This window comes from Pseudophryne corroboree, assembly GCF_028390025.1.
Source record: "Pseudophryne corroboree isolate aPseCor3 chromosome 12 unlocalized genomic scaffold, aPseCor3.hap2 SUPER_12_unloc_1, whole genome shotgun sequence".
In the NCBI taxonomy this organism is placed as follows: Eukaryota; Metazoa; Chordata; class Amphibia; order Anura; family Myobatrachidae; genus Pseudophryne; species Pseudophryne corroboree.
The window spans coordinates 1,194,852-1,219,833 of record NW_026967485.1 but is presented as its reverse complement, the minus strand read 5'-3'; the positions used below and the strand labels follow the sequence as shown (position 1 = coordinate 1,219,833).

Here is a 24,982-nt window from a genome sequence, read left to right as displayed (position 1 = left end):
CCACTTCTTTTTTCTTGAGCCCCTCCCGTCTATACCCTTGTGCACTATCCTGACTTCTCCTCCCGTCTGCTTACTTTGTGCCTTCCAATGCACAATGCAAACTACAGGTAGTGCTGCAGGGCCCACACCCTTTTACTTGCCTTACAGAGCAGCTCTGGAGCTGTTACAGTGCCCAGCTGCTGCAAGAAATCAGCTTGAATCCTTCAGGGGCTGGGGCATAGCCAACATGAGCCCCACACCGACGGAGGGTGGAGGTGTTTAATGCGAACTAGGGGTCATCCAAGTGCCGCAAAAGGCCGCCATGCCCTGCACGCCCCTTTTCTCTTTTCATATGCAGACGAGGGTTGAAGCCAACTTTGACCCACTGCTTGGATGACATCGCCATATGCAAATCCATCTGCTGCAGGCCTTCCCCCAGGAATACTTGCACTAGTTGTTGCATTTGGTTTGTTGTTTGAGGGTGCTTCAGTATTAGGCAGCCTTCTGCCCTCCCATGTTCATCTGAAAATATGTGTTCTCCCTGCAGTTGTTGTCCCCAGATGAGAGTTCCCTTGTGCTGCCTCAGTTGAATCTCCTTTACTTGACAGAGATGTGCCTGAGCAGCGGCCCTCCCCAGCCCTATCCCAAATCATACTTATTTTGCATAGGAGATACCATGGTCATGAAGACTGTTCTCCCAGGGTGCGGTTCATTCATTGCATTCTGGGTATGCTGACCCCTGTGATTTCCCCAAATGTGGGAAACTCGACTGCATTATTTAATGCGAACTAGGGGTCATCCAAGCACCGCAAAAGGCCGCCATGCCCTGCATACCCCTTTTCTCTTTTCATAAGCAGACGAGGTTTGAAGCCAACTTTGACCCACTGCTTGGATGACATCACTTGCTGCCTTTCCAATGAAGCAAGTTTAATTTAATAATAGGTGAAAAACCATCCCTACAAAGGTGTTAATCAGATACTTGGCTTTGTGGACACTTTTCAGAGCACAAATTTGTTAGCATAAAAATAAAGCCAGAAAATGAAGAGCTGTTTAATCACTCAATTGGATTTTTCTGCCAGCATATTTCTTTTTCTCTGCAACCCACTGCTAAATTGTGCTTCCTAGCTGTTTTTATAAAATCACTGAATCAAATCTAACTCTGATTACATCAGAGAAGGCCAGGTACCCTACACCATAACAGGGGGTTTGAAATTTTGACTTGTCTACTTAAAGATCACCAAAATCTGATAACAAGGTCAATTAAGTCCCTGGGTGGGATTGAACCACCAACCTTTTGGTTAACAGCCTTACACACTAACTGATTGCGCCACAGCGACACTTTGCAGAAGTACATACTGACAAAGGCTAATAAGCATTCATCTAGAACGATTCCTAGAAACATTTTAAAAAGTCAATAATGTGGAGAGTTTTTGTAAGATGTTTCTTCCATCAACCAATGAAGAAACACATTGGTACTTTCCCATGATGAGTGAGTGCTTCAGGATCTTTTGCACTTACATGTGCAGCAGAGTACTGTAATGGAAGCATGCTGGGTCCATAACCCAGAGGTAGGCAGATTGAAACTATCCTCTGCTATATGCATTTTTTTTTGTTAATTAAAGTAATCCAAAACTGGGATTGATATTTTTGCTCTTTTATTTTTACTTAAAGTACAATAACTTTTACCATTTTAATTTGTTTTAATAGTATATTGACAGTATTGTTTTCTTTCAAAAATCCAATTAATTTTCTTTACCCGATTATTAAAATGGTAATTGACAAAAACAAACTACATTGTCACCAGAAGAGCAATACAAAATGTACAAGTGATATATTAAAATCATCTTTCCAGCTTGAATTTCAATGATGCATTGGGGCAACGATTTTGTGAGAAACATCTTCACCCTTAAATAAAGATTTTCTTAATTCCTTACCTGTGTGCTAATTAGATATCACCTTGTTTTCACATTAAACAGACTTCCACATGAGAAAACAGCAAAGATGCAGTGGCGTTAATGTTTCCTGGTGTCAACCTGTATTATTTCCGTAGATATTGAAATGAGGATGCATCTTGCTGCCTTTCCAATGAAGCAAGTTTAATTTAGTAATAGGTGAAAAACCATCCCTACAAAGATGTTAATCAGATACTTGGCTTTGTGGACACTTTTCAGAGAACAAATTTGTAATCATAAAAATAAAGCCAGAAAATGAAGAGCTGTTTAATCACTCAATTGGATTTTTCTGCCAGCATTTTTCTTTTTCTCTGCAACCCACTGCTAAATTGTGCTTCCTAGCTGTTTTTTTATAAAATCACTTAATCAAATCTAACTCTGATTACATCAGAGAAGGCCAGGTACCCTATACCATAAGAGGGGGTTTGCAATTTTGACTTGTCTACTTAAATATCACCAAAATCTGATAACAAGGTCAATTAAGTCCCTGGGTGGGATTGAACCACCAACCTTTTGGTTAACAGCCTTACACACTAACTGATTGCGCCACAGCGACACTTTGCAAAAAGCACATACTGACAAAGACTAATAAGCATTCATCTAGAACGTTTCCTAGAAAAACTTTAAAAAGTCAATAATCTGGAGAGTTTTTGTAAGATGTTTCTTCCAGCAACCAATGAAGAAACACATTGGTACTTTCGCATGATGAGTGAGTGCTTCAGGATCTCTTGCACTTACATGTGCAGCAGAGTACTGCAATGGAAGCATGCTGGGCCCATAACCCAGAGGTAGGCAGATTGAAACTATCCTTTGCTATATGAATTTTTTTTTTTGTTCATTAAAGTAATCCAAAACTGGGATTGATATTTTAGCTTTTATTTTTACTTAAAGTACAATAACTTTTACCATTTTAATTTGTTTTAATAGTATATTGACAGTATTGTTTTCTTTCAAAAATCCACTTACTTTTCTTTACCCTATTATTAAAATGGTAATTGACAAAAACAAACTACATTGTCACCATAAGAGCAATACAAAATGTACAAGTGATATATTAAAATCATCTTTCCAGCTTGAATTTCAATGATGCATTGGGGCAACGATTTTGTGAGAAACATCTTCACCCTTAAATAAAGATTTTCTTAATTCCTTACCTGTGTGCTAATTAGATATCACCTTGTTTTCACATTAAACAGACTTCCACATGAGAAAGCAGCAAGGATGCAGTGGCGTTAATGTTTCCTGGTATCAACCTGTATTATTTCAGTAGATATTGAAATGAGGATGCATCTTGCTGCCTTTCCAATGAAGCAAGTTTAATTTAGTAATAGGTGAAAAACCATCCCTACAAATATGTTAATCAGATACTTGGCTTTGTGGACACTTTTCAGAGAACAAATTAGTTAGTATAAAAATAAAGCCAGAAAATGAAGAGCTGTTTAATCACTCAATTGGATTTTTCTGCCAGCATATTTCTTTTTCTCTGCAACCCACTGCCAAATTGTGCTTCCTAGCTGTTTTTATAAAATCACTGAATCAAATCTAACTCTGATTACATCAGAGAAGGCCAGGTACCCTACACCATAACAGGGGGTTTGAAATTTTGACTTGTCTACTTAAAGATCACCAAAATCTGATAACAAGGTCAATTAAGTCCCTGGGTGGGATTGAACAACCAACCTTTTGGTTAATAGCCTTACACACTAACTGATTGCGCCACAGCTACACTTTGCAAAAGTACATACTGACAAAGGCTAATAAGCATTCATCTAGAACGATTCCTAGAAACATTTTAAAAAGTCAATAATGTGGAGAGTTTTTGTAAGATGTTTCTTCCATCAACCAATGAAGAAACACATTGGTACTTTCCCATGATAAGTGAGTGCTTCAGGACCTCTTGCACTTACATGTGCAGCAGAGTACTGTAATGGAAGCATGCTGGGTCCATAACCCAGAGGTAGGCAGATTGAAACTATCCTCTGCTATATGCATTTTTTTTTTGTTAATTAAAGTAATCCAAAACTGGGATTGATATTTTTACTCTTTTATTTTTACTTAAAGTACAATAACTTTTACCATTTTAATTTGTTTTAAGAGTATATTGACAGTATTGTTTTCTTTCAAAAATCCACTTAATTTTCTTTACCCGATTATTAAAATGGTAATTGACAAAAACAAACTACATTGTCACCAGAAGAGCAATACAAAATGTACAAGTGATATATTAAAATCATCTTTCCAGCTTGAATTTCAATGATGCATTGGGGCAACGATTTTGTGAGAAACATCTTCACCCTTAAATAAAGATTTTCTTAATTCCTTACCTGTGTGCTAATTAGATATCACCTTGTTTTCACATTAAACAGACTTCCACATGAGAAAACAGCAAAGATGCAGTGGCGTTAATGTTTCCTGGTGTCAACCTGTATTATTTCCGTAGATATTGAAATGAGGATGCATCTTGCTGCCTTTCCAATGAAGCAAGTTTAATTTAGTAATAGGTGAAAAACCATCCCTACAAAGATGTTAATCAGATACTTGGCTTTGTGGACACTTTTCAGAGAACAAATTTGTAATCATAAAAATAAAGCCAGAAAATGAAGAGCTGTTTAATCACTTAATTGGATTTTTCTGCCAGCATTTTTCTTTTTCTCTGCAACCCACTGCTAAATTGTGCTTCCTAGCTGTTTTTTTATAAAATCACTTAATCAAATCTAACTCTGATTACATCAGAGAAGGCCAGGTACCCTACACCATAAGAGGGGGTTTGCAATTTTGACTTGTCTACTTAAATATTACCAAAATCTGATCACAAGGTCAATTACGTCCCTGGATGGGATTGAACCACCAACCTTTTGATTAATAGCTGAACACACTAACCGATTGCGCCACAAAGACACTTTGCGAAAAGTACATACTGACAAAGACTAATAAGCATTCATCTAGAACGTTTCCTAGAAAAACTTTAAAAAGTCAATAATCTGGAGAGTTTTTGTAAGATGTTTCTTCCAGCAACCAATGAAGAAACACATTGGTACTTTCGCATGATGAGTGAGTGCTTCAGGATCTCTTGCACTTACATGTGCAGCAGAGTACTGCAATGGAAGCATGCTGGGCCCATAACCCAGAGGTAGGCAGATTGAAACTATCCTTTGCTATATGCATTTTTTTTTTGTTCATTAAAGTAATCCAAAACTGGGATTGATATTTTAGCTTTTATTTTTACTTAAAGTACAATAACTTTTACCATTTTAATTTGTTTTAATAGTATATTGACAGTATTGTTTTCTTTCAAAAATCCTATTAATTTTCTTTACCCGATTATTAAAATGGTAATTGACAAAAACAAACTACATTGTCACCAGAAGAGCAATACAAAATGTACAAGTGATATATTAAAATCATCTTTCCAGCTTGAATTTCAATGATGCATTGGGGCAACGATTTTGTGAGAAACATCTTCACCCTTAAATAAAGATTTTCTTAATTCCTTACCTGTGTGCTAATTAGATATCACCTTGTTTTCACATTAAACAGACTTCCACATGAGAAAGCAGCAAGGATGCAGTGGCGTTAATGTTTCCTGGTGTCAACCTGTATTATTTCAGTAGATATTGAAATGAGGATGCATCTTGCTGCCTTTCCAATGAAGCAAGTTTAATTTAGTAATAGGTGAAAAACCATCCCTACAAATATGTTAATCAGATACTTGGCTTTGTGGACACTTTTCAGAGAACAAATTCGTTAGCATAAAAATAAAGCCAGAAAATGAAGAGCTGTTTAATCACTCAATTGGATTTTTCTGCCAGCATATTTCTTTTTCTCTGCAACCCACTGCTAAATTGTGCTTCCTAGCTGTTTTTTTTATAAAATCACTGATTCAAATCTAACTCTGATTACATCAGAGTAGGCCAGGTACCCTACACCATAAGAAGGGGGTTTGAAATTTTGACTTGTCTACTTAAAGATCACCAAAATCTGATAACAAGGTCAATTACATCCCTGCGTGGGATTGAACCACCAACCCTGTGATTAATAACCAAACACACCAACAGATTGCGCCACAGAGACACTTTACAAACGTACATACTGACAAAGGCTAATAAGCATTCATCTAGAACGTTTCCTAGAAAAACTTTAAAAAGTCAATAATCTGGAGAGTTTTTGTAAGATGTTTCTTCCATCAACCAACGAAGAAACACATTGGTACTTTCCCATGATGAGTGAGTGCTTCAGGATCTCTTGCACTTACATGTGCAGCAGAGTACTGCAATGGAAAAATGCTGGGCCCATAACCCAGAGGTAGGCAGATTGAAACTATCCTCTGCTATATGCATTTTTTTTTGTTAATTAAAGTAATCCAAAACTGGGATTGATATTTTTGCTCTTTTATTTTTACTTAAAGTGCAATAACTTTTACCTTTTTAATTTGTTTTAATAGTATATTGACAGTATTGTTTTCTTTCAAAAATCCACTTAATTTTCTTTACCCTATTATTAAAATGGTAATTGACAAAAACAAACTACATTGTCACCAGAAGAGCAATACAAAATGTACAAGTGATATATTAAAATCATCTTTCCAGCTTGAATTTCAATGATGCATTGGGGTAACGATTTTGTGAGAAACACCTTCACCCTTGAATAAAGATTTTCTTAATTCCTTACCTGTGTGCTAATTAGATATCACCTTGTTTTCACATTAAACAGACTTCAACATGCGAAAGCAGCAAGGATGCAGTGGCGTTAATGTTTCCTGGTGTCAACCTGTATTATTTCAGTAGACATTGAAATGAGGATGCATCTTGCTGCCTTTCCAATGAAGCAAGTTTAATTTAGTAATAGGTGAAAAACCATCCCTACAAAGGTGTTAATCAGAGACTTGGCTTTGTGGACACTTTTCAGAGAACAAATTTGTTAGCATAAAAATAAAGCCAGAAAATGAAGAGCTGTTTAATCACTCAATTGGATTTTTTTGCCAGCATATTTCTTTTTCTCTGCAACCCACTGCTAAATTGTGCTTCCTAGCTGTTTTTATAAAATCACTGAATCAAATCTAACTCTGATTACATCAGAGAAGGCCAGGTACCCTACACCATAACAGGGGGTTTGAAATTTTGACTTGTCTACTTAAAGATCACCAAAATCTGATAACAAGGTCAATTACGTCCCTGGGTGGGATTGAACCACCAACCTTTTGGTTAATAACCATACACACTAACTGATTGCGCCACAGCGACACTTTGCAAAAGTACATACTGACAAAGGCTAATAAGCATTCATCTAGAACGCTTCCTAGAAACATTTTAAAAAGTCAATAATGTGGAGAGTTTTTGTAAGATGTTTCTTCCATCAACCAATGAAGAAACACATTGGTACTTTCCCATGATAAGTGAGTGCTTCAGGACCTCTTGCACTTACATGTGCAGCAGAGTACTGTAATGGAAGCATGCTGGGTCCATAACCCAGAGGTAGGCAGATTGAAACTATCCTCTGCTATATACATTTTTTTTTGTTAATTAAAGTAATCCAAAACTGGGATTGATATTTTTGCTCTTTTATTTTTACTTAAAGTACAATAACTTTTACCATTTTAATTTGTTTTAATAGTATATTGACAGTATTGTTTTCTTTCAAAAATCCAATTAATTTTCTTTACCCGATTATTAAAATGGTAATTGACAAAAACAAACTACATTGTCACCAGAAGAGCAATACAAAATGTACAAGTGATATATTAAAATCATCTTTCCAGCTTGAATTTCAATGATGCATTGGGGCAACGATTTTGTGAGAAACATCTTCACCCTTAAATAAAGATTTTCTTAATTCCTTACCTGTGTGCTAATTAGATATCACCTTGTTTTCACATTAAACAGACTTCCACATGAGAAAGCAGCAAGTTTGCAGTGGCGTTAATGTTTCCTGGTGTCAACCTGTATTATTTCTGTAGATATTGAAATGAGGATGCATCTTGCTGCCTTTCCAATGAAGCAAGTTTAATTTAGTAATAGGTGAAAAACCATCCCTACAAAGGTGTTAATCAGAGACTTGGCTTTGTGGACACTTTTCACAGAACAAATTTGTTAGCATAAAAATAAAGCCAGAAAATGAAGAGCTGTTTAATCACTCAATTGGATTTTTTTGCCAGCATATTTCTTTTTCTCTGCAACCCACTGCTAAATTGTGCTTCCTAGCTGTTTTTTATAAAATCACTGAATCAAATCTAACTCTGATTACATCAGAGAAGGCCAGGTACCCTACACCATAAGAGGGGGTTTGAAATTTTTACTTGTCTACATAAAGATCACCAAAATCTGATAACAAGGTCAATTACGTCCCTGGGTGGGATTGAACCACCAACTTTTTGGTTAATAGCCTTACACACTAACTGATTGCGCCACAGCGACACTTTGCAAAAGCATATACTGAAAAAGGCTAATAAGCATTCATCTAGAACGTTTCCTAGAAACATTTTAAAAAGTCAATAATGTGGAGAGTTTTTGTAAGATGTTTCTTCCATCAACCAATGAAGAAACACATTGGTACTTTCCCATGATGAGTGAGTGCTTCAGGATCTCTTGCACTTACATGTGCAGCAGAGTACTGTAATGGAAGCATGCTGGGTCCATAACCCAGAGGTAGGCAGATTGAAACTATCCTCTGCTATATGCATTTTTTTTGTTAATTAAAGTAATCCAAAACTGGGATTGACATTTTTGCTCTTTTATTTTTACTTAAAGTACAATAACTTTTACCATTTTAATTTGTTTTAATAGTATATTGACAGTATTGTTTTCTTTCAAAAATTCACTTAATTTTCTTTTCTGTGTGCTAATTAGATAGCACCTTGTTTTCACATTAAATAGACTTCCACATGAGAAAGCAGCAAGGATGCAGTGGCGTTAATGTTTCCTGGTGGTAGTGGGGGACTGTGTTTGTGCTTTCCTCTGGTCAGCTCTGGTAAAAGTCAGATTTCTTTGTCTCAGATCTTCCTCTAGCCTTGTTCTTCTTTCGAGAGTTCCCTTGTGCTGCCTCAGTTGGATCTCCTTCACTTGACAGGGGCGTACCCGAGCAGCGACCCTCCCCAGCACTAGCCCAACTCCTACTTACCTGCCAGGTGAGATACTATGATCATGAAGGTGCTTCTCCCAGGGCAAGGCTCACCCATTGCACTCTGGGTGTGCTGCTCCTGCGATTTCCCCAAATGTGGGAAACTTGACTGCATAATTTGTGTTTCCCCTGGTCGGCTCTCGTATAATTCAGATCTCTTTGTCTCAGGTCTCTCTCCAGCCTAGTTTGCTGTCTGTTTCCACTTCTCTTTTCTTAAACCGCTCCCTTCTATGTCCTTGCGCACCTTAATTAAATCTAACTCTGATTACGTCAGAGAAGGCCAGGTACCCTACACCATAAGAGGGGGTTTGAAATTTTGACTTGTCTACTTAAAGATCACCAAAATCTGATCACAAGGTCAATTACATCACTGGGTGGGAACCTTTTGGTTAATAGCCCATGTAAGTGCAAGAGATCCTGAAGCACTCACTCATCATGGGAAAGTACCAATGTGTTTCTTACAAAAATTCTCCAGATTATTGACTTTTTAAAGTTTTTCTAGGAAACGTTCTAGATGAATGCTTATTAGCCTTTGTCAGTATGTACTTTTGCAAAGTGTCGCTGTGGCGCAATCAGTCAGTGTGTATGGCTATTAACCTAAAGGTTGGTGATTCAATCCCACCCAGGGACGTAATTGACCTTGTTATCAGATTTTGGTGATCTTTAAGTAGACAAGTCAAAATTTCAAACCCCCTCTTATGGTGTAGGGTACCCGGCCTTCTCTGATGTAATCAGAGTTAGATTTGATTAAGTGATTTTATAAAAAACAGCTAGGAAGCACAATTTAGCAGTGGGTTGCAGAGAAAAAAAATTATGCTGGCAGAAAAGTCCAATTGAGTGATTAAACAGCTCTTCATTTTCTGATTTTATGTTTATGCTAACAAATTTGCTCTCTGAAAAGTGTCCACAAAGCCAAGTCTCTGATTAACACCTTTGTAGGAATGATTATCCACCTATTACTGAATTAAACTTGCTTCATTGGAAAGGAAGCAAGATGCATCCTCATTTCAATGTCTACTGAAATAATACAGGTTGACACCAGGAAACATAAACGCCACTGCATCCTTGCTGCTTTCGCATGTGGAAGTCTGTTTAATGTGAAAACAAGGTGATATCTAATTAGCACACAGGTAAGGAATTAAGAAAATCTTTATTTAAGGGTGAAGGTGTTTCTCACAAAATCGTTGCCCCAATGCATCATTGAAATTCAAGCTGGAAAGATGATTTTAATATATCACTTGTACATTTTGTATTGCTCTTCTGGTGACAATGTAGTTTGTTTTTGTCAATTACCATTTTAATAATAGGGTAAAGAAAATTAAGTGGATTTTTGAAAGAAAACAATACTGTCAATATACTATTAAAACAAATTAAAATGGTAAAAGTTATTGTACTTTAAGTAAAAATAAAAGAGCAAAAATATCAATCCCAGTTTTGGATTACTTTAATTAACAAAAAAAAATGCATATAGCAGAGGATAGTTTCAATCTGCCTACCTCTGGGTTATGGGCCCAGCATGTTTCCATTGCAGTACTCTGCTGCACATGTAAGTGCAAGAGATCCTGAAGCACTCACTCATCATGGGAAAGTACCAATGTGTTTCTTCGTTGGTTGATGGAAGAAACATCTTACAAAAACTCTCCAGATTATTGACTTTTTAAAAAATTGATGGGTATAAGGTAGAGAGGAGCGGGTTCGGTTCTCCGAGAACCGAATTCCCCACGAACTCCACGTGGTTTACACTGGTCCGAGGCAGGCTCGGTTGTTCCCGCCTGACTCGGAAAACCTGAACAAGGGAAAATGTCATCATCCCGCTGTCGGATTCTCGCGAGATTCGGATTTCATATAAAGAGCTGCGTGTTGCCGCCATTTTTACTCGTGCATTGAAGAGAGAGTGGAGAGGACGTGGCTATGTTCTCTCAGTGGAAATCTCAATATCAGTGCTCAGTATCAGTGGTTACTTATTGCTGCTCAGTAATACTAGTAGTGTGTCTCTCCTGCTCAGTGTCAGTTCTCAGTAGTATCCTCATCAGTGCTCAGTATCACTGCTCATTGTCTTGTGCTGCATTGTGGTGCTCAGCATACTACAGTACATTACTAATAGTCCAGTGCTGCATCTTGCTGCTCAGTGTCAGTTCTAGTATCCTCATCAGTGCTCACTATCACTGCTCATTACATTGTGGTGTTCTGTATACTACAGTAACATAGTAATATAGTAACATATAGTAATATAGTTTTTGAGGTTGAAAAGAGGCAAATTGCCCATCGTGTTCAACCTGTTTTAAGTTGTGATGATTCTACATACTTGCTGAATAATGTTTTATGACTAGTTAACTACTACAACTCATGTTACCCCCGGATTAACCATGTTGATATTTTAAGTATTATAACCTTGGATAGCTTTTTCATTCAGAAATGTATCCATTCCTTTTTTAAATCCAATTACAGAGTCCACCATTACCACCTTCCCTGGCAGGGAATTCCACATCCTGATTGCCCTAACAGTGAAGATCATAGTATCTCACCTGGCAGGTAAGTAGGAGTTGGGCTAGAGCTGTGGAGGATTGCTGCTTGGGCACCCCCTGTCAAGTGAAGGAGATCCAACTGAGGCAGCACAAGGGAACTCTCGAAAGAAGAACAAGGCTAGAGGAAGATCTGAGACAAAGAAATCTGACTTTTACCAGAGCTGACCAGAGGAAAGCACAAACACAGTCCCCCACTACCACAAATAATGCAGTCGAGTTTCCCACATTTGGGGAAATCACAGGGGTCAGCATACCCAGAATGCAATGAATGAACCTCACCCTGGGAGAACAATCTTCATGACCATGGTATCTCCTATGCAAAATAAGTATGATTTGGGATAGGGCTGGGGAGGGCCGCTGCTCAGGCACATCTCTGTCAAGTAAAGGAGATTCAACTGAGGCAGCACAAGGGAACTCTCATCTGGGGACAACAACTGCAGGGAGAACACATATTTTCAGATGAACATGGGAGGGCAGAAGGCTGCCTAAAACTGAAGCACCCCCAAACAACAAACCAAATGCAACTACTAGTGCAAGCATTCCTGGGGGAAGGCCTGCAGCAGATGGATTTGCATATGGTGATGTCATCCAAGCAGTGGGTCAAAGTTGGCTTCAACCCTCGTCTGCATATGAAAAGAAAAAAGGGGTGTGCAGGGCATGGCGGTCTTTTGCGGCGCTTGGATGACCCCTAGTTTGCATTAAACACCTCCACCCTCCTTCGGTGTGGAGCTCATGTTGGCTATGCCCCAGCCCCTGAAGCATTCAAGCTGATTTCTTGCAGCAGCTGGGCACTGTAACAGCTCCAGAGCTGCTCTGTAAAGCAAGTAAAAGGGTGTGGGCCCTGCAGCACTACCTGTAGTTTGCATTGTGCGTTGGAAGGCACAAAGTAAGCAGACGGGAGAAGTCAGGATAGTGCACAAGGGTATAGAAGGAGGGGCTCAAGAAAAAAGAAGTGGAAACAGACAGCAAACTAGGCTGGAGAGAGACCTGAGACAAAGAGATCTGAATTATATGAGAGCCGACCAGGGGAAACACAAATTATGCAGTCAAGTTTCCCACATTTGGGGAAATCGCAGGGGCAGCACACCCAGAGTGCAATGGGTGAGCCTTGCCCTGGGAGAAGCATCTTCATGATCATAGTATCTCACCTGGCAGGTAAGTAGGAGTTGGGCTAGAGCTTAGGAGGGTCGCTGCTCGGGCACCCCCCTGTCAAGTGAAGGAGATCCAACTGAGGCAGCACAAGGGAACTCTCGAAAGAAGAACAAGGCTAGAGGAAGATCTGAGACAAAGAAATCTGACTTTTACCCGAGCTGACCAGAGGAAAGCACAAACACAGTCCCCCACTACCACAAATAAAGCAGTTGAGTTTCCCACATTTGGGGAAATCACAGGGGTCAGCATACCCAGAATGCAATGAATGAACCTAACCCTGGGAGAACAATCTTCATGACCATGGTATCTCCTATGCAAAATAAGTATGATTTGGGATAGGTCTGGGGAGGGCCGCTGCTCAGGCACATCTCTGTCAAGTAAAGGAGATTCAACTGAGGCAGCACAAGGGAACTCTCATCTGGGGACAACAACTGCAGGGAGAACACATATTTTCAGATGAACATGGGAGGGCAGAAGGCTGCCTAATACTGAAGCACCCCCAAACAACAAACCAAATGCAACAACTAGTGCAAGCATTCCTGGGGGAAGGCCTGCAGCAGATGGATTTGAATATGGTGATGTCATCCAAGCAGTGGGTCAAAGTTGGCTTCAACCCTCGTCTGCATATGAAAAGAATAAAGGGGTGTGCAGGGCATGGCGGCCTTTTGCGGCGCTTGGATGACCCCTAGTTCGCATTAAACACCTCCACCCTCCTTCGGTGTGGGGCTCATGTTGGCTATGCCCCAGCCCCTGAAGCATTCAAGCTGATTTCTTGCAGCAGCTGGGCACTGTAACAGCTCCAGAGCTGCTCTGTAAAGCAAGTAAAAGGGTGTGGGCCCTGCAGCACTACCTGTAGTTTGCATTGTGCGTTGGAAGGCACAAAGTAAGCAGACGGGAGAAGTCAGGATAGTGCACAAGGGTATAGAAGGGAGGGGCTCAAGAAAAAAGAAGTGGAAACAGACAGCAAACTAGGCTGGAGAGAGACCTGAGACAAAGAGATCTGAATTATATGAGAGCCGACCAGGGGAAACACAAATTATGCAGTCAAGTTTCCCACATTTGGGGAAATCGCAGGGGCAGCACACCCAGAGTGCAATGGGTGAGCCTTGCCCTGGGAGAAGCATCTTCATGATCATAGTATCTCACCTGGCAGGTAAGTAGGAGTTGGGCTAGAGCTGGGGAGGGTCGCTGCTCGGGCACCCCCCTGTCAAGTGAAGGAGATCCAACTGAGGCAGCACAAGGGAACTCTCGAAAGAAGAACAAGGCTAGAGGAAGATCTGAGACAAAGAAATCTGACTTTTACCAGAGCTGACCAGAGGAAAGCACAAACACAGTCCCCCACTACCACAAATAATGCAGTTGAGTTTCCCACATTTGGGGAAATCACAGGGGTCAGCATACCCAGAATGCAATGATTGAACCTAACCCTGGGAGAACAATCTTCATGACCATGGTATCTCCTATGCAAAATAAGTATGATTTGGGATAGGGCTGGGGAGGGCCGCTGCTCAGGCACATCTCTGTCAAGTAAAAGAGATTCAACTGAGGCAGCACAAGGGAACTCTCATCTGGGGACAACAACTGCAGGGAGAACACATATTTTCAGATGAACATGGGAGGGCAGAAGGCTGCCTAAAACTGACGCACCCCCAAACAACAAACCAAATGCAACAACTAGTGCAAGCATTCCTGGGGGAAGGCCTGCAGCAGATGGATTTGCATATGGTGATGTCATCCAAGCAGTGGGTCAAAGTTGGCTTCAACCCTCGTCTGCATATGAAAAGAAAAAAGGGGTGTGCAGGGCATGGCGGCCTTTTGCGGCGCTTGGATGACCCCTAGTTCGCATTAAACACCTCCACCCTCCTTCGGTGTGGGGCTCATGTTGGCTATGCCCCAGCCCCTGAAGCATTCAAGCTGATTTCTTGCAGCAGCTGGGCACTGTAACAGCTCCAGAGCTGCTCTGTAAAGCAAGTAAAAGGGTGTGGGCCCTGCAGCACTACCTGTAGTTTGCATTGTGCGTTGGAAGGCACAAAGTAAGCAGACGGGAGAAGTCAGGATAGTGCACAAGGGTATAGAAGGGAGGGGCTCAAGAAAAAAGAAGTGGAAACAGACAGCAAACTAGGCTGGAGAGAGACCTGAGACAAAGAGATCTGAATTATATGAGAGCCGACCAGGGGAAACACAAATTATGCAGTCAAGTTTCCAACATTTGGGGAAATCGCAGGGGCAGCACACCCAGAGTGCAATGGGTGAGCCTTGCCCTGGGAGAAGCATCTTCATGATCATAATATCTCACCTGGCAGGTAAGTAGGAGTTGGGCTAGAGCTCGGGAGGGTCGCTGCTCGGGCACCCCCCTGTCAAGTGAAGGAGATCCAACTGAGGCAGCACAAGGGAACTCTCGAAAGAAGAACAAGGCTAGAGGAAGATCTGAGACAAAGAAATCTGACTTTTACCAGAGCTGACCAGAGGAAAGCACAAACACAGTCCCCCACTACCACAAATAATGCAGTTGAGTTTCCCACATTTGGGGAAATCACAGGGGTCAGCATACCCAGAATGCAATGAATGAACCTAACTCTGGGAGAACAATCTTCATGACCATGGTATCTCCTATGCAAAATAAGTATGATTTGGGATAGGGCTGGGGAGGGCCGCTGCTCAGGCACATCTCTGTCAAGTAAAGGAGATTCAACTGAGGCAGCACAAGGGAACTCTCATCTGGGGACAACAACTGCAGGGAGAACACATATTTTCAGATGAACATGGGAGGGCAGAAGGCTGCCTAATACTGAAGCACCCCCAAACAACAAACCAAATGCAACAACTAGTGCAAGCATTCCTGGGGGAAGGCCTGCAGCAGATGGATTTGAATATGGTGATGTCATCCAAGCAGTGGGTCAAAGTTGGCTTCAACCCTCGTCTGCATATGAAAAGAATAAAGGGGTGTGCAGGGCATGGCGGCCTTTTGCGGCGCTTGGATGACCCCTAGTTCGCATTAAACACCTCCACCCTCCTTCGGTGTGGGGCTCATGTTGGCTATGCCCCAGCCCCTGGAGCATTCAAGCTGATTTCTTGCAGCAGCTGGGCACTGTAACAGCTCCAGAGCTGCTCTGTAAAGCAAGTAAAAGGGTGTGGGCCCTGCATCACTACCTGTAGTTTGCATTGTGCGTTGGAAGGCACAAAGTAAGCAGACGGGAGAAGTCAGGATAGTGCACAAGGGTATAGAAGGGAGGGGCTCAAGAAAAAGTAGTGGAAACAGACAGCAAACTAGGCTGGAGAGCGACCTGAGACAAAGAGATCTGAATTATATGAGAGCCGACCAGGGGAAACACAAATTATGCAGTCAAGTTTCCCACATTTGGGGAAATCGCAGGGGCAGCACACCCAGAGTGCAATGGGTGAGCCTTGCCCTGGGAGAAGCATCTTCATGATCATAGTATCTCACCTGGCAGGTAAGTAGGAGTTGGGCTAGAGCTGGGGAGGGTCGCTGCTCGGGCACCCCCCTGTCAAGTGAAGGAGATCCAACTGAGGCAGCACAAGGGAACTCTCGAAAGAAGAACAAGGCTAGAGGAAGATCTGAGACAAAGAAATCTGACTTTTACCAGAGCTGACCAGAGGAAAGCACAAACACAGTCCCCCACTACCACAAATAATGCAGTTGAGTTTCCCACATTTGGGGAAATCACAGGGGTCAGCATACCCAGAATGCAATGAATGAACCTAACCCTGGGAGAACAATCTTCATGACCATGGTATCTCCTATGCAAAATAAGTATGATTTGGGATAGGGCTGGGGAGGGCCGCTGCTCAGGCACATCTCTGTCAAGTAAAGGAGATTCAACTGAGGCAGCACAAGGGAACTCTCATCTGGGGACAACAACTGCAGGGAGAACACATATTTTCAGATGAACATGAGAGGGCAGAAGGCTGCCTAATACTGAAGCACCCCCAAACAACAAACCAAATGCAACAACTAGTGCAAGCATTCCTGGGGGAAGGCCTGCCGCAGATGGATTTGCATATGGTGATGTCATCCAAGCAGTGGGTCAAAGTTGGTTCAAACACCTTTGCAAAGTTCTATAAGTTTGATACCCTGGCTGAGGAGGACCTCCTGTTTGCTCAATCGGTGCTGCAGAGTCATCCGCACTCTCCTGCCCGTTTGGGAGCTTTGGTATAATCCCCATGGTCCTTACGGAGTCCCCAGCATCCTCTAGGACGTAAGAGAAAATAAGATTTTAAACCTACCGGTAAATCTTTTTCTCGTAGTCCGTAGAGGATGCTGGGTGCCCGTCCCAAGTGCGGTCTACTTCTGCAAGACTTGTATATAGTTATTGCTTACATAAGGGTTATATGTTAGTTTTCATCGGTCTTGGACTGATGCTATGTTGTTTTCATACTGTTAACTGGGTAGTATATCACAAGTTATACGGTGTGATTGGTGTGGCTGGTATGAATCTTGACCTTGGATTAACAAAAATCCTTTCCTCGTACTGTCCGTCTCCTCTGGGCACAGTTTCTCTAACTGAGGTATGGAGGAGGGGCATAGAGGGAGGAGCCAGTGCACACCCAGATCTAAAGTCTTTCTTAAAGTGCCCATGTCTGCTGCGGAGCCCGTCTATCCCCCATGGTCCTTACGGAGTCCCCATCATCCTCTACGGACTACGAGAAAAAAAAATTACCGGTAGGTTTAAAATGTTATTTTTTTCTCTGCAACCCACTGCTAAATTGTGCTTCCTAGCTGTTTTTTATAAAATCACTTAATTAAATCTAACTCTGATTACGTCAGAGAAGGCCAGGTACCCTACACCATAAGAGGGGGTTTGAAATTTTGACTTGTCTACTTAAAGATCACCAAAATCTGATGACAAGGTCAATTACATCCCTGGGTGGGATTGAACCACCAACCTTTTGGTTAATAGCCCATGTAAGTGCAAGAAATCCTGAAGCACTCACTCATCATGGGAAAGTACCAATGTGTATCTTACAAAAATTCTCCAGATTATTGACTTTTTAAAGTTTTTCTAGGAAACGTTCTAGATGAATGATTATTAGCCTTTGTCAGTATTGACTTTTGCAAGGTGTCTCTGTGGCGCAATCGGTTAGCATGTTTGGCTATTAACCAAAAGGTTGGTGGTTCAATCCCACCCAGGGATGTAATTGACCTTGTAATCAGATTTTGGTGATCTTTAAGTAGACAAGTCAAAATTTCAAAAACCCCCCTTATGGTGTAGGGTACCTGGCCTTCTCTGATGTAATCAGAGTTAGATTTGATTAAGTGATTTTATAAAAAAACAGCTAGGAAGCACAATTTAGCAGTGGGTTGCAGAGAAAAAAAAATATGCTGGCAGAAAAGTCCAATTGAGTGATTAAACAGCTCTTCATTTTCTGATTTTATGTTTATGCTAACAAATTTGCTCTCTGAAAAGTGTCCACAAAGCCAAGTCTCTGATTAACACCTTTGTAGGAATGGTTTTTCACCTATTACTGAAATAAACTTGCTTCATTGGAAAGGCATCAAAGATGCATCCTCATTTCAATGTCTACTGAAATAATACAGGTTGACACCAGGAAACGTCACTGCATCCTTGCTGCTTCCTCATGGGGAAGTCTGTTTAATGTGAAAACAAGGTGATATCTAATCAGCACACAGGTAAGGAATTAAGAAAATCTTTCTTTATGGGTGAAGATGTTTCTCACAAATTGTTGTCCCAATGCATCATTGAAATTCAAGATGGAAGATGATTTTCATATATCACTTGTACATTTTGCATTGCTCTTCTGGTGACAATGTAGTTTGTTTTTGTCAATTACCATTTCAGTAATAGGGTAAAGAAAATTAAGTGGATTTTTTAAAGAAAACAATGCTGTCAATATACTATTAAAACAAATTAAAATGATAAAAGTTATTGTACTTTAAGTAAAAATAAAAGAGCCAAAATATCAATCCCAGTTTTTGATTACTTTAATTATAAAAAAAAAAATGCACATAGCAGAGGATAGTTTCGATCAATCAACCTCTGGGTTATGGGCCCAGCATGCTTCCATTGCACTACTCTGCTGCTCATGGAAGTGTAAGAGATCCTGAAGACTAAATTGATTAAAGGCCTAAAAGTACTGGACTATAAGGAAAGACTTACTAGGCTGAATATTTATACACTAGAAAAGAGGTGCCTAAGAGGAGATATTATTAATATCTTCAAATATGTAAAGATACATAACAAAGAGTTATCAGAGGAATTATTTATTAAAAGAACACGTGGTCACTCGCTGCGACTGGAGGAAAGTTCAGAACGCAATGGAGGAAAGGTTTCTTCACTGTTAGGGCAATCAGGATGTGGAATTCCCTGCCAGGGAAGGTGGTAATGGCGGACTCTGTAATTGGATTTAAAAAAGGAATGGATACATTTCTGAATGAAAAAGCTATCCAAGGTTATAATACTTAAAATATCAACATGGTTAATCCGGGGTTAACATGAGTTATAGTAGCTAACTAGTCATAAAACATTATTCAGCAAGTATGTAGAATCATCACAACTTAAAACAGGTTGAACACGATGGGCAATTTGCCTCTATTCAACCTCAAAAACTATGTTACTATATTACTATGTTATTGTAGTATACAGAACACCACAATGCAATGAGCAGTGATAGTGAGCACTGATGAGGATACTAGAACTGACACTGAGCAGCAAGATGCAGCACTGGACTATTAGTAATGTACTGTAGTATGCTGAGCACCACAATGCAGCACAAGACAATGAGCAGTGATACTGAGCACTGATGAGGATACTACTGAGAACTGACACTGAGCAGGAGAGACACACTACTAGTATTACTGAGCAGCAATAAGTAACCACTGATACTGAGCACTGATATTGAGATTTCCACTGAGAGAACATAGCCACGTCCTCTCCGCTCTCTCTTCAATGCACGAGTAAAAATGGCAGCAACGCGCAGCTCTTTATATGGAATCCGAATCTCGCGAGAATCCGACAGCGGGATGATGACATTTTCCCTTGTTCAGGTTTTCCGAGTCAGGCGGGAACAACCGAGCCTGCCTCGGACCAGTGTAAACCACGTGGAGTTCGTGGGGAATTCGGTTCTCGGAGAACCGAACCCGCTCCTCTCTACCTTATACCCATCAATTTTTTTATTTTCAATCTAAGCCCCTGCAGTTTTCTGTAAGCATCTGCTTCGCTATGATGATCAACAAGTCACAAGGGCAAACACTCAGGGTTTGAGGCGTAGATCTTAGGACCAGCTGCTACAAGCATGGCAGAGGTGTCACTATCACTGGTGACACCCAGAGAGGTGGCGAGGGAGATTGTAATGCAGTGCGCGCAGATAAGCAGCGCAATGGTAAAAAGGAGGCATGGTTTCATAGGTAGGGGCGTGGCCAGGTGGCCTGAATCTACATTTTGTTGCTCCAGGTGTCCCGGGGGTTGGGGGCTGCACCCGGGGACTAGTGTGTGAGCGGTGCTGGCTCCTGCACAGTGACAGGGCATGGCCACCCAGCATGACGCCTCCCTTCTTGACCATGCTGTAATTGCAGTCGCACTGCAGTTCAGCGTGATCATAAAAAATGGTGTAGGCTCCTGCTGGTGCAGACTGTATGTGCGCGCAGGAAGCCGCCACCATTTTTGTGATCACAGCGGCTGAATGTGATGTCATACAGCCGCTGTGACCACGCCCCCTGTGTCTCCTCCGTTGCAGACCCCATTTTGAAGCCTTGCCCCCGCACCGCTCCATCCCTGACTTGGAAATGGAGTGTTGCTGACCCACCTCTCCCCCCCTTCCCCGCCCCGATTGACAGGCAGAGGCGATCACATTCTCTGCGGGGTGCCGCAGAAAATGCAGGCACATGCGTATGCTCTTAGCAATTTTTGCAGTTGGATCGCTTATTGTGATTGCAATCCAACCTGAATCAGGCCCTATTACCTATCACAATGCGCTGCGGGCAGTACAAAATTGGGTTAATATAGGAGAAAAAACCCCAGACCTGTGCTCCTTAACTGTACCTGGTGGCTAGTGGAGCGGCTGCCCAGTAATCAGTGTCCACCGCAGTGCGCACACGGCCCACCCCCTACGGCCTCGCTCCCCTTCATCAGCGGCCTCGTGATCCGGAAGGGTGGTGTGTGTGTGACTGACCTTAGGATGAAACCGGAGCCTCCGCTGCAGTGACCCAGCAACCAGGGCACGGGAGTATACAGCGCCGCTGGGAGTGATGAAGCTGCAGTAAAGATGTCTATTAGACCTAGCCTGCTGCAGCCCTTGTAGATTCTCATAAAACAAGTTCTTCTTTTCTTGTCAAAATTAATAGCTAAGAATAGGCTGCCTGAGGCAGGCCCCTGTTAATTGGCCTGCTACTGAAGGCACCAACTACAAACTGAGCTCCCTGTTCATGGAAGCGGGGTTATAGAGGAGAATGCACTGAGCTTCTTGGGAACAGTCAAAAGCTTTGAGCCGGTTGGTGCCTCAGATCAAGATCCTACTCTACACCCCAATGTGAATCCTTGTGGAGTCCAGTGTACCCCACAGAAGAAATTAATGTGTCACACCCATTGGCAGCAACCTTAGAATAGCTGCTGACGGGCACAATTGAGAAAGGAAGGGGGGGGGGGGACATTTGAATCCTGCACATAGATGCAATTCAAATATGTAATTTGTACCTTCCTATTTTAAAATATAATGGATGAACCTCACCCTGTGAGAACAATCTTCATGATCAAGAGATCTAATATGTAAAATAAGTATGAGTTGGGATAGGGCTGGGGAGGGTGGCAGCTCGGGCAGCCCCTCCCCCGTCAAGTTAAGGAGATTCAACTGAGGAAGCACAAGGGAACTCTCGTCTGGGGACAACAACTGCAGGGAGACCACATCTTTTCAGATGAACATGGGAGGGCGGAAGGCTGCCTAATACTGAAGCACCATCAAATATCAAACCATATCCAACAACTAGTACAAGCATTCCTGGGGGAAGGTCTGCAGCAGACGATTTGCATACGGTGATGTCATCCAAGCAGTGGGCCAAAGTTGGCTGGAACCCTCATCTGCATATAAAAAGAGAAAAGGGGCATGCAGGGCATGGCGGCCTTTTGCAGTGCTTGGATGACCCCTAGTTCGCATTAAACACCCCCACCCTCCTTTGGTGTGGGGCTCATGTTGGCCATGCCCCATCCCCTGAAGCATTCATGCTGATTTCTTGCAGCAGCTGGGCACTGTAACAGCTCCAGAGCTGCTCTGTAAGGCAAGTAAAAGGGTGTGGGCCCTGCAGCACCACCTGTAGTTCGCATTGTGCGTTGGAAGGCACAAAGTAAGCAGACGGGAGGAGAAGTCAGGATAGTACACAAGGGCATCCTTTTCTCTTAGTCCGTAGAGGATGCTGGGGTCACATTAAGAACCATGGGGTATAGACGGGATCCGCAAGAGACATGGGCACTTTAAGACTTTCAAAGGGTGTGAACTGGCTCCTCCCTCTATGCCCCTCCTCCAGACTCCAGTTATAGGAACTGTGCCCAGGGAGACGGACATTTCGAGGAAAGGATTTATTGTTAAACTAAGGTGAGCATCTTACCAGCTCACACCTTAAGCATGCCGCAGAACGTGGCATTCAACAGAACACAAGCCAACGGCATGAACAATTGCAGCAAAAAGCTGACCAGAACCGTAACACAACATGTGTATAACCACAAGTAATAACTGCAGACACAGTATGGACTGGGACGGGTGCCCAGCATCCTCTACGTACTAAGAGCAAAGGATTTACCGGTAGGTATTAAAATCCTATTTTCTCATACGACCCAGAGGATGCTGGGGTCACATTAAGAACCATGGGGTTATACCAAAGCTCTTGAACGGGTGGGAGAGTGCGTACGACTCTGCAGCACCGAATGACCCAACTTGAGGTTATCATCAGCCAAGGTATCAAACTTGTAAAACTTAGCAAAAGTGTTTACTAAATAGCTGCTCGGCAAAGTTGCAATGCCGAGACTCCCCGACCAGCTGCCCAGGATGAACCCACCTTTCTAGTAGAATGGGTCTTCACCTAATTCAGTAACGGCAATCCTGCCGTGGAATGAGCATGCTGAATCTTACCACAGATCCAGCGCATAATGGTCTGCATGGAAGCAGGACACCCAATCATGTTGGGAGCATACAGGACAAACAGAGCCTCTGTTTTCCTAGTCTGAACCGTTCTGGTGACATAAATTTTCAAAGTTCTGACCACAGCCAGAGACTTTGACTCAACGAAGGTGTCAGTGGCCAAAGGCACCATGTGGAAAGATGAACCACCTTCGGCAGAAATTGTTGACGTGTCCTCAATTCTGCTCTATCTTCTTGTGATACTGCATGGTTTGTACTGTTTTCCATGTGCTCCCAGATCTTTCAAGCAAGTAGCATGGTCAAGAAAGTTCTGTTTGAAAAGAAACAAACATTTACTGTCATTGTTATGCAAATAAACTTACATTAAAGCTAACAAGAAAGCACACTCGTTCTGTCTTTAAACTGATAAAAGAAACCCCAATAATATGGGGCATGCAAAAATTGAGATAAAACTCAGTTTTGCTCCTCTCCACGGAAATCTTTAATAAAAGGCGAAATATTTGTTAGTTCTGAAGAGAAACCAGAGCATGACCAAGATTCCACCTGTCGCCTGAGTGCCATGCCAGCAGTTCTCATTCAGCTCAAAGTGAGCACCAAATTTGAATGAAAGAAAGCAGATTTCTCACCAGGCTTCCCCTTGCTATAAACATGGTTTGTACTCTTTTCCATGTGCTCCCAGATCTTTCAAGCAATTAGTATAGTCAAGAAAGTTCTGTTTGAAAAGAAACAAACATTTACTGTCATTTCTACGCAAATGAGCTTACATTAAAGCACACTCGTTCTATCTTTAAACTGATAAAAGAAACCCCAATAAGACGGGGCATGCAAAAATTTAGATAAAACTCAGTTTTGCTCCTCTCCACGGAAATCTTTAGTAAAAGGCGAAAGATTTGTTCGTTCTGAAGAGAAACCAGAGCATGACCAAGATTCCACCTGTCGCCTGAGTGCCATGCCAGCAGTCCTCATTCAGCTCAAAGTGAGCACCCAATTTGAAAGAAAGAAAGCAGATTTCTCACCAGGCTTCCCCTTGCTATAAGCATGGTTTGTACTCTTTTCCATGTGCTCCCAGATCTTTCAAGCAATTAGTATGGTCAAGAAAGTTCTGCTTGAAAAGAAACAGACATTTATTGTCATTGTTATGCAAATAAACTTACATTAAAGCTAACAAGAAAGCACACTCGTTCTGTCTTTAATCCGATAAAAGAAACCCCAATAATATGGGGCATGCAAAAATTGAGATAAAACTCAGTTTTGCTCCTCTCCACGGAAATCTTTAGTAAAAGGCGAAAGATTTGTTCGTTCTGAAGAGAAACCAGAGCATGACCAAGATTCCACCTGTCGCCTGAGTGCCGTGCCAGCAGTCCTCATTCAGATCAAAGTGAGCGCCCAATTTGAAAGAAAGCAGATTTCTCACCTGTCTTCTCCTTGCTATAAGCATGGTTTGTACTGTATTCCATGTGCTCCCAGATCTTTCAAGCAAGTAGCATGGTCAAGAAAGTTCTGTTTGAAAAGAAACAAACATTTACTGTCATTTCTATGCAAATGAGCTTACATTAAAGCACACTCATTCTATCTTTAAACCGATAAAAGAAACCCCAAAAAGATGGGGCATGCAAAAATTGAGATAAAACTCGGTTTTGCTCCTCTCCACGGAAATCTTTAGTAAAAGGCGAAAGATTTGTTCGTTCTGAAGAGAAACCAGAGCATGACCAAGATTTTTATCTGAAAATATGTGTTCTCCCTGCAGTTGTTGTCCCCAGATGAGAGTTCCCTTGTGCTGCCTCAGTTGAATCTCCTTTACTTGACAGGGGGATGCTCGAGCAGCGACCCTCCCCAGCTCTAGCCCAACTCCTACTTACCTGCCAGGTGAGATACTATGATCATGAAGGTGCTTCTCCCAGGGCAAGGCTCACCCATTGCACTCTGGGTGTGCTGCTTCTGCGATTTCCCCAAATGTGGGAAACTTGACTGCATAATTTGTGTTTCCCCTGGTCGGCTCTCGTATAATTCAGATCTCTTTGTCTCAGGTCTCTCTCCAGCCTAGTTTGCTGTCTGTTTCTACTTCTCTTTTCTTGAGCCGCTCCCTTCTATGCCCTTGTGCACTATCCTGACTTCTCCCGTCTGCTTACTTCGTGCCTTCCAACGCACAATGCAAAC

At 42.2% G+C, this 24,982-nt stretch overlaps 12 non-coding genes and 5 pseudogenes across 12 annotated transcripts; 4 read left to right on the top strand and 13 right to left on the bottom strand.

The window, feature by feature from the left end:
* Nucleotides 1-630: 630 nt before the first annotated feature.
* Nucleotides 631-809, top strand: LOC134982306 (U1 spliceosomal RNA; annotated as a pseudogene).
* Nucleotides 810-9,036: 8,227 nt separating this feature from the next.
* On the top strand, nucleotides 9,037-9,199 carry LOC134982830 (U1 spliceosomal RNA). Its single transcript, XR_010191492.1, has one exon. It is a non-coding gene; the product is annotated as a U1 spliceosomal RNA (small nuclear RNA).
* Nucleotides 9,200-11,735: 2,536 nt separating this feature from the next.
* Nucleotides 11,736-11,899, bottom strand: LOC134982661 (U1 spliceosomal RNA). The gene has a single exon (XR_010191336.1). It is a non-coding gene; the product is annotated as a U1 spliceosomal RNA (small nuclear RNA).
* A 691-nt stretch (nucleotides 11,900-12,590) lies between these two features.
* On the bottom strand, nucleotides 12,591-12,732 carry LOC134982880 (U1 spliceosomal RNA; annotated as a pseudogene).
* Nucleotides 12,733-12,884: 152 nt separating this feature from the next.
* On the bottom strand, nucleotides 12,885-13,048 carry LOC134982567 (U1 spliceosomal RNA). Its single transcript, XR_010191251.1, has one exon. It is a non-coding gene; the product is annotated as a U1 spliceosomal RNA (small nuclear RNA).
* A 692-nt stretch (nucleotides 13,049-13,740) lies between these two features.
* LOC134982879 (U1 spliceosomal RNA) lies at nucleotides 13,741-13,882 on the bottom strand (annotated as a pseudogene).
* Nucleotides 13,883-14,034: 152 nt separating this feature from the next.
* LOC134982563 (U1 spliceosomal RNA) lies at nucleotides 14,035-14,198 on the bottom strand. Its single transcript, XR_010191248.1, has one exon. It is a non-coding gene; the product is annotated as a U1 spliceosomal RNA (small nuclear RNA).
* A 692-nt stretch (nucleotides 14,199-14,890) lies between these two features.
* Nucleotides 14,891-15,032, bottom strand: LOC134982243 (U1 spliceosomal RNA; annotated as a pseudogene).
* A 152-nt stretch (nucleotides 15,033-15,184) lies between these two features.
* Nucleotides 15,185-15,348, bottom strand: LOC134982615 (U1 spliceosomal RNA). The gene has a single exon (XR_010191295.1). It is a non-coding gene; the product is annotated as a U1 spliceosomal RNA (small nuclear RNA).
* A 691-nt stretch (nucleotides 15,349-16,039) lies between these two features.
* LOC134982878 (U1 spliceosomal RNA) lies at nucleotides 16,040-16,181 on the bottom strand (annotated as a pseudogene).
* Nucleotides 16,182-16,333: 152 nt separating this feature from the next.
* LOC134982495 (U1 spliceosomal RNA) lies at nucleotides 16,334-16,497 on the bottom strand. The gene has a single exon (XR_010191186.1). It is a non-coding gene; the product is annotated as a U1 spliceosomal RNA (small nuclear RNA).
* Nucleotides 16,498-17,801: 1,304 nt separating this feature from the next.
* TRNAN-AUU (transfer RNA asparagine (anticodon AUU)) lies at nucleotides 17,802-17,875 on the top strand. The gene has a single exon. It is a non-coding gene; the product is annotated as a tRNA-Asn (tRNA).
* Nucleotides 17,876-23,238: 5,363 nt separating this feature from the next.
* On the bottom strand, nucleotides 23,239-23,354 carry LOC134982434 (U5 spliceosomal RNA). The gene has a single exon (XR_010191130.1). It is a non-coding gene; the product is annotated as a U5 spliceosomal RNA (small nuclear RNA).
* Nucleotides 23,355-23,628: 274 nt separating this feature from the next.
* On the bottom strand, nucleotides 23,629-23,744 carry LOC134982387 (U5 spliceosomal RNA). Its single transcript, XR_010191087.1, has one exon. It is a non-coding gene; the product is annotated as a U5 spliceosomal RNA (small nuclear RNA).
* A 286-nt stretch (nucleotides 23,745-24,030) lies between these two features.
* On the bottom strand, nucleotides 24,031-24,146 carry LOC134982357 (U5 spliceosomal RNA). The gene has a single exon (XR_010191059.1). It is a non-coding gene; the product is annotated as a U5 spliceosomal RNA (small nuclear RNA).
* A 270-nt stretch (nucleotides 24,147-24,416) lies between these two features.
* On the bottom strand, nucleotides 24,417-24,532 carry LOC134982363 (U5 spliceosomal RNA). Its single transcript, XR_010191065.1, has one exon. It is a non-coding gene; the product is annotated as a U5 spliceosomal RNA (small nuclear RNA).
* A 144-nt stretch (nucleotides 24,533-24,676) lies between these two features.
* Nucleotides 24,677-24,839, top strand: LOC134982917 (U1 spliceosomal RNA). Its single transcript, XR_010191546.1, has one exon. It is a non-coding gene; the product is annotated as a U1 spliceosomal RNA (small nuclear RNA).
* Nucleotides 24,840-24,982: the final 143 nt, after the last annotated feature.